The 21188-nt window shown below is 38.2% G+C and overlaps 1 protein-coding gene and 1 long non-coding RNA gene across 3 annotated transcripts in view; one reads left to right on the top strand and one right to left on the bottom strand.

Moving 5' to 3' along the window:
* Nucleotides 1–21188, bottom strand: part of Sol1 — a 556981-nt gene that overhangs the window by 64328 nt on the left and 471465 nt on the right. The gene's annotated exons all lie outside the window — the stretch shown is intronic.
* LOC143346425 (uncharacterized) overlaps nucleotides 1–21188 on the top strand; it is a 316064-nt gene that overhangs the window by 156373 nt on the left and 138503 nt on the right. For both annotated transcript variants that reach the window (XR_013080418.1, XR_013080417.1), the window contains exon 9: nucleotides 9620–9788. This is a non-coding gene — a long non-coding RNA (uncharacterized LOC143346425). The remainder of the gene's footprint in view (nucleotides 1–9619; nucleotides 9789–21188) is intronic.

Raw genomic sequence — 21188 nt, 5'->3', positions numbered from 1 at the left:
CATCTAATACAGGGCTCGGCCAAAAACGCGACGCTCTCGCGGGTGGAAAAAAAGGGGAATTTAAACAACGAGACCTGTTTACCGCGCATTCATTATTTAAGTCTTCGGCAGCCGTGGCTTATCGACTTTTGAATCTCGTTTATACGGGAAATCAAATAACGGAAACGAGGAAAGAGGCGCGCGATAGGAGCGGATAAACGTTTTAATTTGCATTCATGAGCCGTCCTCTCAAAATTCTTAGAACCACCAAGTATTCCGAGTACGTCTCCGGTTATATCCAAGGGACGAATTCACTTATGACGATCGACGCATCTACTTCCGTGCATAGACCGGGGTTGGGGTCCGCCAAGTATTCGCCAAGTAGCCAAATCGAACGGAAATTTGGATGGAATATAAAGAAATATTTACTTTCTATTCGTGAGTTTACAGTCGTTATGTAAATTTGTCTAAATTGCAGTTATTCTCTGGATTAAACAGTATGCATGGTACGTATCGATCTTTATAAGATAACGAAATAAATTTTTGTTTCGTTTTACTTTGTAAATTTGCGCCTGGGCATGAACAATAAGAAGGTGTGCTCTAAATTGCAGCACTCAGCAGCGTGTTTCAAGGGGAACAAAATCGATTTCGGATACTTGGGTAATGCACCTTGTAAGCATAATTTTGTGATAATTCCGGTGCTGCTGTTTGCTTAATTAAGAAAACGTCTAACGTTGCACAATATAATTAGAACGTCTCCCCGGTAAAGTTAGTTTCTTGGTATACAAAAATAAATTTCATCTTGCTTTATGGGAACGCTGTCGATGATATTTCTAAAAAATACTGTCAATTTTTCCTCTTTTGTAATCTTGATTTTATTACGATCGAATCAACGCAGGTTCCCAATCTTCTAGAAACTGTTGACGATCGATAACTTCTGATTTTAGCCTGAATGCCTCAATCATAGAACTTCGTTTAATTTGAAACACGGTACGCGTAGATTCACCGTGTCGAGAATATTTATTCAAACATCTAATATGTATTTAATCCTTCATTCATTTTATTTCAATATACGATATTGAGGAAAGGATCAATTGTTAATTTACCAACTTGTTAGATAAGATGGCACGGTAACGATTTTATTTAAACGTGTAAAGAGAGTGTTCAAGATGGTGCAAATGGGCCTTCATTAATTTTAATTCAATAAACGATACTGTAAATGAAAAGGAAACTATCAATTCTTAATTTATCAAATTGTTAGCTAGATCTTATTTCTCTTCAACGAACAACAAATACCAAAATTTTACTAGTATAGAATCATTAAAATCCCGATCGAATAACTTTTCCAAACGCAAGAAAAAACATTCCTTAATAATTTTCCGTCCAAAATGGGGGTCGCGAACAAAAACGAAGCAAAGATCGTCGAAAATTGTACGTTACCAACTTTATCACCGATCAAAATTAATTTCGCGTTCCACGTAATTGAATCTTTCCGCAAAATGTAAAACGTAATTAAAACTTCGTTTAATGAAATTTTAATAGGAGCGCAACATTCGCCCCCCCTCCTCGACAATGTTGGGTTTCGATCCTCCTTTCCGCGAAGCTCGATCGCGTTTCACTCGCCCGTTTTAAATCCAAAGACGCGTGAAAATCAGTTTACGGTCGGTTTCGTTCCGCGCCTCCGCAACTATCGTCGCTGTCGTTCGCCTAACCCGCCTATTTACTTGCCGCGTTAAAAAGAAACTTTCCGCGGCGCGTTAATTCCGTTACGTCAAGCGAATTCGAGCGTGTAATTTCCGAAAACTCTTGTTCGACCTGGCTAATTGCATGTCCGCGTAACGCGTCGCGAGTAGGAGGGTTCGGGTACGCGCGGAATAGTTTTGAGCTCGTTTCCTCGTGCAACTGCTATTGCTATACAGGCAATCTGTCGTCTGGCCAGCGGTCATCGCGTGAAAATGTTCGAGCCACTGTGCAAGGGTGGTAGGTGCGACCGTTGACAATGCCCCGACTTACCACAATTGCGGATTTCCTAATTAAACAGCGCATTTAACTGAGGACAACCGAGTCAGCAGGCGCCGCGGGTCTGGCGGTATCAATAATTTACCGACGAACTTTGGCGAAATTATTTCGACCGCCATTTGCTGGTCGCGTCTTGCCCGCGACTGCCCTCGTAACTCCGTGGATTCTAGCTAACCCCGTTCCTTCGACGACACCCCCCTCGACCCAACCTACGACGTCGTTCGTGGAAAATCCGCACGACGCGACGAAATATCCGCGCAAATATCCTGTTCCGTTTCGGTAATGCGACTTCATATTTTCTTGCGGATTTCTACATTATTCACGCACGGATATTTCACTCCGCGGTCGGTTGTACCTTCGTCAGTTACGAAAGGTCTATAGACTCGACCTGGAAAATTCACCATATCTTGTATCCGAGCTTCTTGCGCTCGTTTCCGGTCCCGCGAGCTTTTTAACAGGATATCGCCGGTCCTTCCCGCCGTTGACGAGTATTTGACAACGCGGTTATATTAATATCGGGGAATACTATTACGATAGGTACTTGCTTGGAATTTCAAACACTGTTTGTTGCGGGACTCTCTTAACACGCTTTCGTTATTCCTTTCGAATATTATTTTATATTTAATACTGGAATTTACCGGAGTTACTTAAGAGGACCAGGCAGTCAAATTGAGCCTTTCTGTAAGAGCTTATTAAAAAAAAAAACGGTTAGGTATAAATAATTCTTCTTTTATTATTGTATTGCAAAATTTTGTTAAAGAGCCATGTAGTGAGCACTTAAACGAATAGAAATTATTTTTATTTTGCAGTGATTTCTCTTCTCCAGATGAAGCGAATCGAATGTACCAAAGGGAAAATACTCAGAATAACCCCTGCTTTGCATTGAACCTATTTAAATATTAACAAAAATTAAAATTATAAAAATAGCATATAAAATACGGAATGGAGATTCTGTAAAAAAAATTTCATGTCAAACCTCTGCTTTGTTGCAATCTCTCTATGTTCCAGTAATTATGGTACACCTGATAATTGAATTTGAAAATTTGTTGGACTTCCGTGCAATTTAATAGGATTTTCCTGGCGCGTCCGACCATTCACTGACTGTTAAAACTGAATTTTCGTAATTCCTTTTCTCCGAAACAAAGCCTCGAATGAAACAATTTTATTCTACATTTTCGATTCATTTTTTGCGCTGGAACACCGCATTCCTGGTTGTAATACGACTAGTGAGAAATTAATTATTCCAACCCCGGAGGTTTGATCCTCCAACTACTTCAAACAATTTTAAATTGAGAATTATTTTTTTCCTGCTCGGTGATAGATAACTTACGTTCAAATTATGCTGATAAATAGAACAAGATAAATGTTCTAAACGAAAAGTTTATTTAATCTTGCGAAATATGATAATTTACTTCTGTAGATTATGTTATATGCAAACACAGAACCATTAGTCTATTCATATTAAATCTACTTAAAAATAGATATTGTACCAGAAATCGTATACAAAATTTCATAATGCAATAAACAAGTCTGTTTACTATAAAATAATTCCAAGTATCTATTTAATGAGTTAATTTAATCGTATCAAGGTTCTAAATATCTCAGAATTATTTTACTTTAAGCAATTATAATTCAGTTTTTAATTAGAAATATTTATTTGTCGTTACTGCAGGCTATAACTTTTCGCTTCACAACATCGATGAACTCATGGACCTTTCCCCTTTAACATACTTTAAGGTCATTGAAATCAGCGAGAACGTTGCTAATAAAATAATTACTATCAAACAGGTTTTGCAAGCGCGAAAATTAATGTTTTGAATTAGTTTGAGTCTGACAAAAGCATCGAAGATTATAAAAAGCGTAGAATATAATTTTTTCACACAATGTTTTGTGGTTGAGGAAATTCAATTTAAAGATTTTACATCAAGGCATAACTTATCATTACAGTACAAGGCATAAGAAGTTATCATTCAAAATAATCTGTATATTTATTGCTAACACAATAAGCATCTTGATACCAACGAAAATAGAACGTATTTCGTGTTTCGTAACGGTTTCACGCAAATGTATAAAACATACTTTCATATGGATGCAAACTGTATTACTGTGCTTTGCAAACTGTACTTCCCAACGGTACTTCTTAGTTCTTTTTTTCCGTCTCGCTTCGAGTTCAAAAACATTGTTTATTCCTTTCAATTTGCAAGTTTTAATTAACTGCACTCCATTATTCTCTAATTTATCAAAGACTTGGATTGCCTCAGTGTTTGCTCAATAAACGTTGTGAAATTTCTCATTTAAGGAGAATCTAGTTAAATAAGTAAAATAAAATATAGTAAGAAGATACGCGGTTTTGTCCGATACAGTTTCATAATCATCTCTTCTGTTTCATGGAAGCAAACACAAACGTTATTCCAACCAAAACGAAGAACATATTCTGTAGGCAAGAAGAATCTTTTTGATATAAGAAGGTGAAGAATTTGATAGTAAGAAGGACGTTTGAAAAAATTTAATATAGTAGCCTGACAATACAACGAATATACATATACACAGCTATACTTGATAACGCAAAATACACTCCTACTCTTATACATTCTTCATAACTAGCAACACGTACCATAAATTACATAAAACGTCTAACAAGAATTTGTACTTTTCGTACACAATAATTAACAAAATATATTGTTATCAAACCCTACGAATATTTTATTCCTATCAAAACGATGATTATCGATGTATCGACGACCGCATAATTATACATCATCTTAGTTTATTGAAAACTGAGGGAATTTGATAACAATTTTATACGGTCCAATATGTTGGGCGCTTTATCTTGCGGTTTAAGGTGCTATATGTATAAATTCCGTATAGCACACTAATGAAGCTTCTGTAGGGCTTGTTTCAGTGTATCTCACGAATCCCCATTTTACGGTCTCTTGACTTAAACCGATTAACCACTGAACTCTCCGTATAATAGTATCTCATTTCATAAACGTTGTTAAGCGCGCTTCAAACTGTTTCTCCTTCCCTTTTGCTTACCCTGACAAACGGGATTACGGGCGGAGAGAGTTGGCGCGTATGGAGAAAAAGATGGAAAAAAAAAAAATACACCAGCTTGCGGCAGGAGTGAAAGATTATCGCCCAACCTTCTAATACGTCGATGAGTAGCTTGTTGGCCGCTAGTAGCCGCGTTAATTGACCTTTGATAAGCGAACTTTAAACGGGTATTAACCATCCCCGTACCGAGTGTTAATATCATTGCACGCTATCGTACTTCAATCCCGTTACGAAACGAGGTTTTGCCTTTTTTCCTGACGCACGCGATATCCCCTGTACGAGTAAACATTGATGTTGAGTTTTTAATGAGTTTGTTAATCTATACATCGTGTAATTTCTCGTGATTAAACGAATGGAAAGAGTTCTGACCGGTGAAAAGCGCGGATATCATATGATCTGTTGGTAACGAAGAAAGTAAAAATCCATGAGACATCAAATTACAAGCGTTCTGTTGCACGTCGTGAAAATTGATCTACATCCATAATCTAGTTATAATCTATACAATTACAAATACCATGATACGATTTAAAAGAACAATGGCCAAATAAATAAAAAGTGGAGAACATTATTGGTGGGACAGATGAGTACAAATGTTGAGTCAACTACTCTGTCAGGATTAGTAGGATAAGGTATAAATTCATATTTCTCGGGACAATTCGTGCGACTATAGTTTCACCATGCTCGAGTCACATGGTGCTTCCATAAAAATTCTCCATGGAAGTACTGGACGTTTTCCGCAACCGTGGTTAGTCTAGTTTATGGGCGGCTCCAAGCTATAAATATCTTTGTGTATCCTTTTACAAATACTGTGAAATATCAGGCAGTAAATGTACTGCACCTACCGAACAGAGACTTACTTTCCAATTTAACTGGGAGGAATTAAACGATTTTCTAAATTCTGATGTAATTATTAAATTTAAAATTGAACAGGATTCAAGAAGTAGAATGATTAACTAGCAACGAAAGAGTTAAACCATACTTGTATTTGCTTCGTTCGATTTTATTTAAAAAGAATAATACCCGAGGAAAATTTATGAAATTAATTATACAATTTTCTGCGAAAAATAATACTCGAAGAATAAAGTTGATAATTTGAACAGAAATTGTGCCAAATGTAATGAATCTACACATTACATTGTACTCTCTCTCTGTTGTGTATTTTTATCGTATCGAGTGATATGAAACGTTAATAACTATTGATGAGAATGATAATAAAAGTAATTATACACGCGGTGGCAGTAGAAATTGCATATATGACAAATTGAGAAAATAGCCCAACGCATGGGTAATATAATTAATTTCATTAATTCTTTCAACAACGCTTGTTATTTATATTTCGATAATTAACAACAGTTCGGGCTCTGTTTTGACGAAATTATTTTCATCGCTTGCAACACTTCATTACTTGTACTTTTATACTTATTGTAAAATATGTTTTCTGAATTACGAAAAAATTAATTAGAGTATGAGGAAAACAACGTTCCATTCCAGAGTCGTGTTTTAACAATAATCGACAAAATAAACTGAATAAATTCTTCGATAATCGTAGTGGAAAATTCTTTTAATAATATCATCGTTATTATAATGGTCTTGTGTTCGTAAATGGTATTTGGCAGTACGGGTAAAGTGACGCTTTAAGTACGTAGAAAAAAGGTGACTTTATTTCATTAACGTTTTAAAGCTCAAGTTGTATCGTCATTTATTTAGCGAAAGGACTCTGCAGCAACACCACGGAGAACAAAATGCTCAAACTTGCGTCCCGAGAATATGATATCATTAAAACCTCGAGTTAAAAGAACACTCACGTCCTTAACAACGCGTTTTGAACACGAGCCAATGCGCTCTTATTTTTTAAAAGCAGCTTTAAAAACCGCGCAAGAGGGACTCTCGTTTCGCACAGTATTACGCGCTTCTAAAAGATTCACGTACAGTTATGCAATCTGCGTGCATGAATTTCGCGAGCAACGGCACGATTAAAATTAATTCGAATATTGTAAATTACTTTTACACGAAACAGGTCATTTTTGTACAGTAGAAAGTAATATTAATATTGTTACATTTACACGACTTCGTATTATAGGTCTTATTAAATATTTCTTTCGTTCGTTGCTTTATCACACAAAAATAAACGGAAACGTATAATTCTCAACGTTTCAGTGAAACTAAGAATCTTAGTAGCGAGATATTATTTTTGAATACTTCTTTCCTCAAATTAATTAAATAATGTTTTTCCTTCGTTTACGAAATGAAACAATTCACAAATAACAATAGACGTACACAGAAGTTAGGATTCAATACGTTTAGTACGTTAATTTATATTAATCATTTTTTTATATTTCGTGTGTATCATTTTATTTACGGTAATTAGGATCCTCCTGTAATATATTACAGTTTCTAACTACTGAAGAAGACCGGCAGTTAAGCTTAAAACATCGAGTTAATAAATTTCACGTTTAATGCTCCTAATACCAAATAATGTACTGTTTTGAAACAGTTAATTTAATGATAAAACAGCAAAATAACAAAAATAATTCATTCATTTCGCCTGAAATATTTCCAGTATTTTTAGAAAATGTTTTCTTCGATACGTAAATGTTAGAGAAACGTCAGTTTTAACAAAATGGAAAATATTCGGTCACTTTTTGTAACCAGTGTTCATCTTTTATATGTAACATACTCGATAGTCGTAAAGAATAAAAACTGTCGGGTTTGCAGGTTTGAAAGAGGATTGCAGTTAAAAAAAAGTTCAGATTTTTATTCAAATAAAATTGATAACCTATCACAAAACGTCGCACATAGTTGCGCACAAAAATGTTTGTTTTACATTACAAGTATTGGAGCTTTGTAAAATTATTTAAAATAAATCTGTCTCAAACACGCGCTCGAAAATTCTTTAAAAATAAATCCATAATCAAATCTACGAAACAGTTATACTTAATGAACCTCGCATCCATGGTGATTCGAGAAACTAGGACAAGCTGTAGCGCTTTTTACGTAAAGTTACAAAAAAAATCGATAGAGAGTAAGTTGATTGCCTTAACGAGGACTATCTTTTCATGGCACAATTTTTGTTGGACGCAACGGTGCAAGCGCAATATGCAATTGCATCTTTTCATTTTAACGGTCTACTGACTCTTTTTTACATAAATCGATACTTCTGATCATTTCGCGTACGAAAGAATTAAGATGCGACAATTGAAATCAGAATACTTCAGGAGATATCTCATATTTTATTCATATAGTCTAAATATTTCTTCTCGTTTTTCGTTACATTTTTTACTTGCGTTATAGTCACAGTCGTGCAATTAATGTAAATCGCTCATTACGTATTATTATTAATTGAAACAAAAGGTTTCGAATACATTTTGTGTTTTAAAAAATTCTTCGAGAAGACGAGGCGCCATAACTCTTGGATCATGAAACAATAGATAACGGGAAACTACTGTGAAAAATGGTTTGGCACGTGATATCTTACACCTAAGTGTGCTCGTCTGCACGATTTCAACTCACTCGATTCTACCTTCTGGGGGCCTTTCAAAGGACAAAACCTATTCCAAAGCTTTTCAAGTTTAATTCTATGAAAGGAAAGTGTGCAGTATGTACCTTTACCAAAAAAAACATTTATATAATGAACAGATAATACGTCCCTTATTACGAGATTCAATTTATCTCTGCAAGAAGTTTTTGTATCCTTTCCGTAAAAAGGAGATACAATTTGTCTCGGTTTCTGGAATCGTCGTGCATAGCAGAAAACATTTGTCTATCAATCGAATAGCATCCGCGAAGTAAAAAAGACAGAAATATGAGCACATCACACTTTATCCGCGAAAAGCAAAGCAGGTCTTTTATAAATCGCCATTTCTCTGCTCTCGCGTCGTACCAATGAGTCATTTTTATAAATCGTTGCAGCGGGGAATGAGAAATGGCGAACATATGAAAATCTCGGGAAAAATGGACGTCGAGATAACAATCAAAATTGAAAAGTTATTATTTTATCAATTTTATCGCCTTTTTCAAATCGAAATGGAACTGCGAAGCTTTGATTAGTCGCAAAAAAAAATAATTCCGCAGCTGTGCAAATTTTTCGATACCTTTCATCGCGTTGTTTAATTTTTCAGCGTGTGAAATTTCAACAATTCAATTTTCATCGACAGACGAGTACACCTTAATAAACAGTGGAATATTTAATCGACATAAAGAGCACGTGTACATAATATATACGAAAACCCCATTTTAAACAGAGTAAAATGAGCAATGCGAGGCGTAGAATTCTCGATACACGTTTCATCGGCCTCTTTCCCCTTTAACTCGTTAAACACCAAACGATGATGGAATATTTAGGAGTTTATATCATCGCATTTTCTGGATTATATTCCGATATAAATGAAATTCAATATATGATATTACATGTAGTATTTGTTTCTTATTGCACAAGCTATTGCATAAGAGAATAATAATGTTGTACGTAGAAAGTTCAAGTTAAAACACAACGATTGAAAAAGCTCAAAGTGACAATCATTTTAGTATCCTGGATGTTTTTAACACAACAATGTTATTGTGTTTACAGATAATATTTCTCCGCCGAACAATCGGTTTGACGAACTTCCTGAGAGTTTTAACATGGCGGATACGAAGCATTTAGATGTGATCGAACCGACTACCGACTGAAACTTGGCCACTTCAGAGTTCTTCAGAGTTTTGAGGATTTCTACAGCGGGGGCGGGTGTGCTGTCAAGGTTCGTACAATTATATCACGGCTTTCTTTAACACATTTGCAAACCATTATAATATCGGTAGTAGTAGTTTTTAATATTTGTGTTTCACGCTTTAAAGATATCGCTACTGTCCGGTACTAGGTGCCTCCCCCTAACTAATTTCTCTTCGTAAAAATTTCTCGCGATCGATGTCCCATCGTAATCGTATCGTTACGCGCGCGACTCGGTTCGTAGATCGCGGTGGCGCAAAAAGCGGGCGATTTTTACGGTCGCTCTGTCGGTCAGATAGCTGCGTAAGAAAAGGGACAAAGTTTACGAGTGAAACTCGGCACGAAATATGTCTGGAATCAAGGGGAAAAATGACGACCTAGCAAATGGCGCAGTTCTTTCGTTCTGAAAGCTTTCTTTCCCGCGGCGAGTATCGTATATTGCAAAATATTACGCGGCCGCCGCCGTCCCATGGCGCGTCGGAGGGGCGCGTGAGATTTCTCTCTGTCGCTGGAATTCCAGGTGGCCCTTTATCAGGTCGAGACGCCGACCGGCGAAGAAATCGCGTATTTCCAGTCGTTGACGATCGTCGACGGGGGTTAGGCGATATACCGGCGGGCAGATCGATAGAACAAACGAACGGGGGGGGGGGTTGACGCCACGCCGGAAACCGACGCTGGGTGTCTGGCGTGGAATTCTGGAAAACTGGCGAACCGTGGCGGTTGCTGCGCGGTTTTGTCTCAGTACGAAGCCACGGATCCGGATACCGCGAAGAAAAGGGGAGGAAACGAAGTGAGCTTGCAGACGAGCCGAGAACGCGAGGGGGTAGATAAGGCCGGCAACGGGAATAAGGAAATCGCGAGGGAGGGGGTGGAAGGCGGCGAAGAGGGCGGAGACGGAAAGGAGGAAGGAAGGGAACTTACTTAACGTCGCGCGGCAAAATGGAACGGTAACTAATTCTGACTAGACCGGCTGATTTATCGGGTTTTGGTTCTTCATCGTTGCCTTTCACCGTCCCCCTCGTACCCCCAGAAGTTGCGTATTCGAGTCAGTTTCCGAAGTGTTCCACTACACCCTCGTAGAGATCCCGTGTTTCTCGTCTCCCCGATTGCACAATGGAAAGAGGGTCGCGGTTCCTCCCCCATTGCCCACCAACTTAATATTCCGCGACTGATTAACCCTCGTCCGCCGGATGCTGGGTCATTTTGACCTTACCGCAGCCATCTCCGCGCTCTTCCGTTTAAACTCGGAAAATTTTCGCTCTCTTCGCAAATATTTCCCATCCACAGCCTCGAGTAGTATCGTTCAAGCGAAAGAAAACGGATCGCCGGATAAATATTGAAGAATAATTAAACTATTAGGTTTCTGAATGGTCGCGACGCACCTGAAATAATATGGAATGACCACTCCTGATACTTTTGACAATCTATAACGATTACTACTGACTACTGCCAGTCTCTATTAACGTACAAATTTAAACAAAATTAAATAGTATACGTTTGAAAAATTATTTGGAGTTTAATCGCACGTCAAGTTACGTACGTATTTTGCACGGCGTTAGTTCTTAAATAAACTAATAATCTACGAGACATCGCTAACGAAATCTTAGTCTACAATCAAGCAAGGTCTACAGAAACTGTTTTCTGTTGATGAATGCACCATCTTGTCTAACAGACATGCAAAACGCAACTGCACATTCTCGTTCCTCGTTCTAGTTTAATCGCAGCAATGCACCGCTTCGAAACTTCGAGTATCGTTCGCAGAAATTTCACGTGTCCTGCCACCTGTCTATCCAGTCGCGGAACTTGCGCCCGGATTTGGAGAACAGAATTAGTAGCCTCCACGAAACGATGAACGAAAATTTCTATAAACAGACGCCGAACAATTATATCTTCGCCGAGAAGCGTTTTTCCTTGGAACAGGCAGACGCAAACATCGAGGTCGTTGACGTAACTTATTATTTTTCATTATGCAGGTGCAGGACGTCGAACTAATAACTTTTCCCTACCCCGTCGTCTCTGGCGTTCCTTTCGTTTCTTTCTTCTCTCCGGGTATATTTTCCTTTTTTTTCCACCCTTCTTTTACCGTCGAGTTCGTTCCTCCGCTTTCTACCGGGGACAAATATTTTGATTGATATCGTTTTCATCGCTCGATCGCATTTCCATTAGCTGATGAGCTCGTCGAGCGGACGGGCCGCGAGGACGGAGACGGCAGAAACAGTACAGAAAGAGGAAGAGAGAAGCTTGGGGGGGGAAAAGAATCGGTGCTTTGTGCGTGGGTGGGCAAGTTTGGACGACAACGCTACGCGTCCCGTTCAACTGGAATGATATATTTAAAGCACCCCCATCACCCCGTCGTACGTTCCGCGCAGGGGAGGGGGCCAAGACCTTCGGTTTCGTGCATTTTCGCGGCTGGAGAACACCTATGAAACATTCAAGCGACGCGTTCACCTTCTTTTCGCTGCTGCACCGAATCGATATCTCTCTGTTACGCGCTCATCCGTTCCCTTACGGACGGTGCGCTGACCTCCGACGAGCTTCCGAAGCTGGGGAACATCCATCATCTCGCAAGTCCGTCAGGACAGGGGAGAGCTCGTCTATCAAGGGACCGATTAGCGATGATAAAGATCTCGAAATGAATGGACCGTGCCACTCGACCGGCTCATTGTCCTCCGAGCGTGCAACCATCCGCGCTCCAGACCAGCAAATAAACCAACCCTTCGGCGTTTTCGTTAAACAGCCCTGCTTAGATTTATCAATCGCTGTCTTTTTTCACCACCATTACGGCCTGAATGCCGCCCCGGATAACCGATCGACGAAACGTCCACTGGTTCGAACAATCTTTCCACTCCGATGCCCTCCAAACTATATTAGAGGCACTCTAAATCGTAACATTTACGATTAACGTTATTTATTCTTCTCAATCTATTTTGCTCTATCGTGGTCACGTAGTATTCTTTGGTTTCGCCTAACAATGATGATTTATCAATGATCGATACTGCAGGAATGGATGTGCTGTGTGAATATATCTTAGTATGGCTGAGTTTAACGAGACGAGGTAGAGGGTTTTTTTTGTGAACTGTGAGAGAGTTTATAGAGTTACGAGAATATACCGCGAGTTAGAGTTAAGTTTTTGTTAGACAGGGTGTTTGGCCACCCCTAGGAAAAATTTTAATAGGAGATTCTGGAGGCCAAAATAAGTCGAAAATGAAGAATATCAATTTCTTGATTGAAGCTTCGTTAAAAAGTTAGTAAAAAATTAAATTAAAAAATTTCAAATTCTTCTGGAAAAATTATTTTCTGTTGAAGGAGTCAATTATAATTATTTTTGGTCAATAGACATATCCCCGAAATCCTACCCACTTTCGAGAAAAAAATTCATTACTGAAAATATAATGTCTGACCATAACTGTCTGGTTACCCTGAAATTTCATGCATATGTTTAAAAAGTCATAACTCTCGAACGGATTGGAGGATTTTAATGTTTCGAAATGCAAATAACGCATATTTTGGTGAAGAATATGTAGAAATTCCGAGAATGCTCGAAAAGTTGTTCCTTAATCCCGTAAAGTGAGAAAACCCCCATAAAAGTGGTCCAATTTTCAAATCATACTCCTAGAAACGGTGAATATATTTCAGTTATATAGTCAGTTTGTTTATAATGGCATTCGTTAATTTGCCTTTACCTCTCCCACCAAGATATTTTTCTTTTTTAATATTTCGAAGTCTGGAACCCATTCTCTTTTCAACATGGCCGATATATTCACTTTTTACAGCTGTTAATTCATCGCCATACGAGCGACCTGCTCCGTAACGAGTCACGTTTCCTGGCTATAACTTTCATAACACTACACTAACTTTTTCCTCCAAAACCGAAAATTCGATTTTTTAAAAGACGTAAAGGTACTTCCCCCCCTTAAAGAACAATCGCTGTATACAAGCCTCGCAACGAATCGATAAAGCACGAAAACGTTTACACGACAACAGAGAGCAACGAAAAATGGAAAACACGTGCATTCCGCGCAATTTGCAATCGGAATAAATAACTTTCGTTACAATCCGACGCTAACCCCGCGAGGCATTAACTCGATTAAAACTTCTCCGTAAACCGGTTGCCCGAAAATTAAAGTCATATTTTATCGCGGAATTTATTTCGCAAATTAGTTCCACGAGCAACCGGATTGCCCGCGACGGTTGCCCTTTGTTCCATCGGAAGGGAACTTTTAACCCGTCAACCGGAATGTAAATATTCTTGGGCGCACGGTTTGGTTCTCCTATTGTCGTTAACGGTTCCTTCCTCTCGGTTGAAACGAAACGCAGAATGAGAAACCGTAACGGAGGTGGAGGGGAGAGCATCGAGAAGTAAAAAGAAAAAAAATTCCGGGTACGGTTGCACGCGGGGGTGGTTCGTCGTGGGCCGCGGGACAGCGTCCGCAACACAACGAGGCTCGAGCTCGCCTCGAAACGACAGATCCATTCCTCACGTCGCGTTCCGTTGCTTCTCTTATTTTTTTCTGCCGCTCGTTGAGCTGCAGCACGAAACGATCGGTAATCGTGACAGCCGATCCCTCTTCCGGAATTTACTCCGTAGAAGACGACGTTTTAGAGTTTTGCCGACTTATTTTCGCCGCTTCGCGTTCCCTGCCCCCCTCTTCCGCGTGTCTATTTCCGGTTCACGCGTTCACGGAGCGGAGGCGAAGCCCCGATGATTAACGCGTTCCACCGCGCCGGCCACGATCGAAACGCGAAATTTCGCGGCTGCCCAGGGATCCCTGGAATCTCTGGAATCCTGACCAGCGATGAACTTGATCGTTTATCAGGCGAGTAACTCGTTCAAAGACGTCTTCGTGGTGTTCCGACGGTGTCGGTGAAGAACATGGCAATTACGAGCCACTCGCTGTAACTTGCCGGATCTATCGCATTCTGGATGGACAAAACGTACGCCCCAGGGAACAGAGCATCGTGACACGACGAAAATGTTAAACGGAGCATTGTACTCTCCGGAATAGACGATCTTAATAGCGTGCTTCTGGCAAGATTTTATTAAAATTCGTCTCGTCTCGAGACGGAGATACACGTACACTTTATACAAAGTGCTTTTCTGTACACGCTTCAATATTCTACAAGTAAAAATAAGAATAAAGCGTTATATAACAAAAAATTCATTAGTGTCATATAACAAAAGATTCACAAATGCTTTGTTAACACGTTGACTGTCGCGCGCATCTTACAAAATGTAAATGAAACACCTTCGTTTTAAAAAAGAGGTACATCAATATAGCTTTTCAAGTTTGCGCTCATTTTTGTAAATATAAAATTAATTTACTAATTTAGTGCTAGTGATCGAAAAGTCTTTCAATACCTGCCTGCCTATAAATATAAAATGACGCGAAATTACATCAGCAGCTGCGAATGTGTTAATCCGAATCTGGACAGTGACGAAGGTGAAAATCGGGCTACAATTAAAAAAGTTTGCTGATTTAAGAGACGAGTAATGTGTCTGGCTATTGAGCCGATAGCCGTTCGATACGATAAAAGAGGGCAGTGCAGGTTTCAGAAACGAAAACTTTCGACAATACGACGATTCTGAAGAGGAGGAAGGTGCGCTGCACAACTCTGGTATAATTGACTAACAATCGTATAAATTCTGGTACGTCCACGCGAAACTTACAACGCGGTTTTCTTGGAGCCATAGTTTTCAACAGAGTTAAAATGTTATTCTAAAAATTAATCGATAGAAAGCAATGGCTTATCGTATTAGCGTAATTAAATATTTGTAATTCGTTGACTGCCGCGTTAAATTAGCGCATGGAGTTCGCCAAATCGTTTTTGCGTACGCTGTTCACGTATTCTTTAATGAAACAATTGATTGCATTCGGTCATACTATCCCGTGTGTACCCAATTTCTGGTAATCTAATTTTAATCTCTGCTAATGTAAACTATAAAATCGATACCTCGCGTTCAAAAGCATCGACTGCAAAGGTAAACGTAACACACGAGTAAACACTTGGTCTTTATTGGATCGAACGACAGTGTATGCTCTTAGCTGACAAACTGTAACGGAGCCCATACGCATTATGATTTATTGCAAGAGAAATTTGTACAAGTTTGCTTGATACCACGGTTTGGGCGAAAAGCGTAACGCTTTCTTGAACACTTAAAAAAAAAATTTTTTGAATTATGGATATTTTATTAACGAATATCGAAGCTGTTATTTTAATATTGTAATATATTGAATGGATCGAGATTGCACTTTGGATATACTGTTTAAAGATTTTCTAAAATTTTCCACTGGTTTCAAAAATTGTTTACGAACTGACGCAACACATTCTCATAAACGATTACGTACGAAACGTTTTAAATCACGGTAGAAAAATCTTTCACGTCGTATCACGTCACATTGAAAAATACACTTTTCCTCGCTTATCGGTGAATTATAATACTTGCACGCGACATGCAAGGTGATTGTGTAACTGGACTATAGCTCCGTTTTAAGTGAGTACAGAAAATAATCGTACAGTATAATTTGTTATAGTTTAGTAACCTTCGTTACCCTGTTTCACGATTTTTTTTATAATTGTATTACTTTTCGTACAAAACTTTTTGCATTTATCGATTCATTTTGTTCTAATCATTTTTGAATATTATAATAAGCTGATACTTTTCATTGCATTGTTTATTTGATCATTCATTTTAATTATTTCTTTTTAATTAATATAAATTACAAATCCATCGAAGAAAAAGTAATGTCTGAGAATCGTCTAAAAATAAGTTGGCAGTTACTGTGTTAATATGGTATTGGAAATTTTTCCATTTGGTTGCTGAATAAACATATACGGGCGAATTGACCGGTCATTGGACTTGCCGTATCCCGAGTTTTATGGCTGCGCCGTACTTTCATTTCGTACGATCGTTTCGTACCACTACCAGCACACGTTAGGATTTTCGTTCAAAACGTGTGTGGTCAATTTCCTATGTGGCTACATTGATCGTACAGAACTGTCGTTTGCGACTTCTTGTACTATTTCCAGCACGAGAAATCGTAACGTGTATGGGCCGTTTAGGAACTTCTAAATTTATATTTTATCAGACTTCGAGCAAACACACGTTTCTTTTTCTTGTAAAAAGCAAAGGAAACAACGATAAACGCCAACAGACTGCAACTTATTTTTCTATATGTTCTGTAAAAAAATTTATATACATTTCATTACTTATATTCAATATTATAAACGGGGATGAAGATAGCCAGTAAAATTGCAGACGTTTTCTATTACTGTATTTAGAAGAATACAAATACGTAGATTAATCTAACTTGCTAAGATAAACTTGTTAATTAACAGGGGTTAAATTGAAATTGAATTGAAGGTTACATACGGTTGACTGGCTAGTTCTTGATAGATTTGGTCATTTAGTATTCGCTGGATGGATAGGGTGTTTGTTCTTTTCCATTTAATGGGTGACTCTTTGAGTTTCTTGTGGCATTGGTCAGCGTGACAAATGTCTAAAACCTTCGTCTTACGGGTATTGCTAGATCCATGAATCTGGGTAACTAAATATTTAAATATGCACATTCTTCTCTACAAGAGAGACTGTTCGAGTCTGATAAACAGGCGCCTCGAAGGGTAAACTTTCTTCACAGGCGTTCTAGAACGTAACAAGAAAAGTACCTCTTGAAATAATTTTAATATTTGATCCACACAATACTATTTTATTAAAATCAGAATTAATAGTTATTCCAAGCCATCATTCCACACTAAATAATAATTAAAAAGTTAGGAGAATCATATTCTTTGTTCATTAGTCCTACGTAATAGTTATTATTCCATAATAAAATGACCCCTATTATTTGTTCGCGTTGCAACGTCTTCAAAATCAAATGCGAGTAAACGACAGCAATTTTTCACGAACCTAAACTTTACGAGGACGTTAAAAACATACCGCTGCACCGTCTACGAGCACAATTCATAGCGCAACGTTCGGTGAAAGCGATGCTCTATCGAGTATATCAGATTGCAATCCTGCATTTATCACCCTCGCGAGTGGTATTGTCCCGCTTCTTACTAAAAGGTCATAGAAATCGCGTGTTTGCGACGATGGGGTGCAGTTGATACCAGGATTCTATTCCGCGGCGTTTCCAAGCACCATCCTTCACTTCAAACGTAACAGAAACACAATAGAACCACGCTTATTGCAGGAAAATGGGATAGAAAATGAAAATTCTTAACACATACAAAGTTACTGCAGTTGTTATAAGAGCTTAAACATATACGATAGTGCCTTGATTATTATAAAAAATCGTGACTAAAACTTCCTGCAATAATTAATGTAACCGATCAAATGAGAAATAGTGCTATGTCCTCACTATTTCTGGCGCATGTGTAGCGTCTTCAATCTTACTTGTTGCTTAGAACGAGACGCTCGTGCAATAATCGAGGTTCTACTCTATGCAGAGTACAAACATTAACGTGGTCAGAAATCCATTTGGGTATAATCTTCGAAATGAAATAATACGTAGAAATAGTTCGATAGCATTAACGGAAATAGGGATGTTTATCTCCACTATTTGTGATCACAACCACTTACTTCCCACTCGAATTCTAGTTGTTCCTAACAAGGGATCACGGTAAAATGTCGGATGCTAATCCCGCTGAAACTTTGCACAAACGTTCGTTAGTCCGGCCTAAAGACTATGCCATATTTCGTAGCTGCTGCTTTTCGACTTTAGGGGAAAAATTAGCCCTGTTCATTTTACTTAGGCTTACGCAACTCTTAAATTAAACATGATGTTGAAAACTGTTCTGAACAACAGTTGTTATGCTTTTACCATGTTTTAGAAGTTTCTTTTTGCCTTAAAACTTTCACTCGAGTCAATTGTAATGTTTGTTTTAAATTCAAGAGTTCTAAATTCTTAAATTGAATATACGAACGTTTCTACAATTTCTCATGAAAATGCAACGTGACGTAACTCTTATGCAATAATCGAGGCTCTAATAAAAGCGGATGATAGATCGCGAGCAAACATCATATATTTTAAACATTTCGGTCGAATAAAGAGCGCCGTTCCGCGTTTTATTTATTCGAATGCTTCATACCGCGGATCAGGTAGTGAGCCGCGAAAAGGAAAACAGAGATTATTGTTAAAAACAGAACCCGGACCGGTGATCGAATCTAGGCCGAAATGATATTTTGAAACATCCGCGCCACAGGTTTGATATTTCTCCCCGTAAAATTAATGTTTTCCGCCTCTGTCAACGTATCGGCCGCAACCTCCGCGCCGCGGACAGCCGAAAACATATGAAATTTCACGATATCACCTCGCTATTTCGATCCCGCGCTCTCCTTTGTGTTTGTTTAGAGATAGCGTTCGCAGAAATGGACCGAAATGCAAAAATACCTGTCGTGTTCAATAACTTCGAAAGTCTCGAATATTATTTTTTTATGTTTCTTTACGGACAAAAGACCGTGCAAACGTATTAAGAATTTTTGGTTCGACTATTAATAATCTTGAAAGTGAACTTCCAGTTTCTACCGTTTCTGAGAACGAGATTCCCAGTTACAGTGTTCCAGAGCATGAATCAAGACTGGATAGCGCGGGGCTCGAACGACGCAAGAAAAGTTTGTGTTGGAAAGAAAATATTTAGTCCGAAGGGTTGGTGCATTACTCAACGTTCGATCCTCTTTCAGCTACTATCCGTACTATTCGTCTACCAGCACCTACAATCAATAACAACTACGCATCGAATCCAGTTTTGAGAAGGGAGTACGGTAAATCTTTTCATTTTTTCGCGATTTTCTTTCTTTTCGTCGAGTCACAACGTTGTCCCCGCCATTAATGAGCTAACGAAGCAGAACGCTGAAAAGTTTGAAAACATCGAAAAACGAATTTTTCACTTCTTTGATAAATTTAACTCAACTTTCGTCCCTCGAAAATGAATATCAGCTGATAAAAAATTACCTGTACAGTAGTTTTTCAATGCTCTATCCACGCGTCAAGTTTCTCCGAGATTTTTTTTTGGCAGAAATCGCGGTAATGGAGCTCCGACCGACGGCAGTGTCCGAGAAACATTTTTTACACGCACGCCGTAATTACTCTACCATTATATTAATGCAACTACGGTGAACGCGACGCGTACGAGCAACGTGCTTTAAAAATCCCGTACCTCTTTCATTTCGTTTCGCGCGAGACAAAGGAACCAGTAAAAGAAGGACTTCGTGTCTTCCCTCAAACTTTAATTATCCTTACACGGCTACTAAGTGGAACAGTGTTCCCATTCTGACCGAAATGGATTAATGCTTGCTCTATGGTACGTTTTGTTAACCCTCAAACAGTGTCGTGACTGTAATCTAGAATTACCCTCTATGTATATTAGGAGCACTATAATTATTAAACGCGTTCTATAAAATACGGTTCGGTGTGTGCGAGAATTTAGATGTACACTGTTACGAAGAACGGAAGGCATTATTCGTCATTGATATATAATTTCACGTTATTTTAATCGCGTATCTCACGAACACCACCGCAATATTTCCATATTAAATGACACCGGTATAAAATGTACGAAAATCATTAATTTAGATTAATCCAAAGTAGTGAAATATAATCTCTTAAATCGTTGACCATCTGGAATAAACTCACGAATACATATTTTAGTAGTAAATTAATTTAGGTTTAAATTTAGACTGTTTAAGGTTACGGAAATTTCATATAATAATATAAAACTAGGACTGGGAGTATTCGATTAATTTATTATGTATATCCGGGATTATTCAAGGAGTTTACTATGCATCTTCTACTCGCCCTGCTAAATTATTTTAAGACACAAAGTGAAAACTAGAAGTAAGAATGCTCGAAGAACACGGTGCTTTATAACGAAAGTTTAAAATAAGAAATGCCGTGGATATTTTAACGAAGTAAGCGGATAAACATTCTTTTATTGAACTTTGTACACTGTGTTTCGTAGATCAGTTTAGTCGCAAGTATTTAAGTCTTTTTTCATAATGAAAAATACTTCGTATTATTAAACTAAACGTTTTCAAGTTATGCGTAGATGTAAAAAATTGATTTATAGATTATACAAATATTTAAACCGTCGAAGTGGTCGGATATCCGACAAACACATCGATAAGAATTCCTAGCCCTAATTAAAACCAAATGGCGTCCACTACTGCTTCATATTCAATCTTCTAGCAGTCGTTAAAGTGAGTTTGAGCAAGAGAGTTAATATTCTTCAATTAGAAACGCTAGGAGAATTCATATTAAGCACACTTTGTCTTACAAAGTTGACGACGTAAAATATAATATGCAGGCCATTATAAGTCCTAATCAAATTTTCGTTTGTGTTTCTTTATCAAAATCTTTGATGACCTAGGTATACTGAGATATATTTTATAGATTATTATTAGATTTCTATGAACGACACATTGGCGAATACA

This window comes from Colletes latitarsis, chromosome 10, assembly GCF_051014445.1.
Source record: "Colletes latitarsis isolate SP2378_abdomen chromosome 10, iyColLati1, whole genome shotgun sequence".
Taxonomy (NCBI): domain Eukaryota; kingdom Metazoa; phylum Arthropoda; class Insecta; order Hymenoptera; family Colletidae; genus Colletes; species Colletes latitarsis.
Note: the sequence above shows the minus strand (reverse complement) of the source record. Positions and strands in the feature narration are given on the sequence as shown.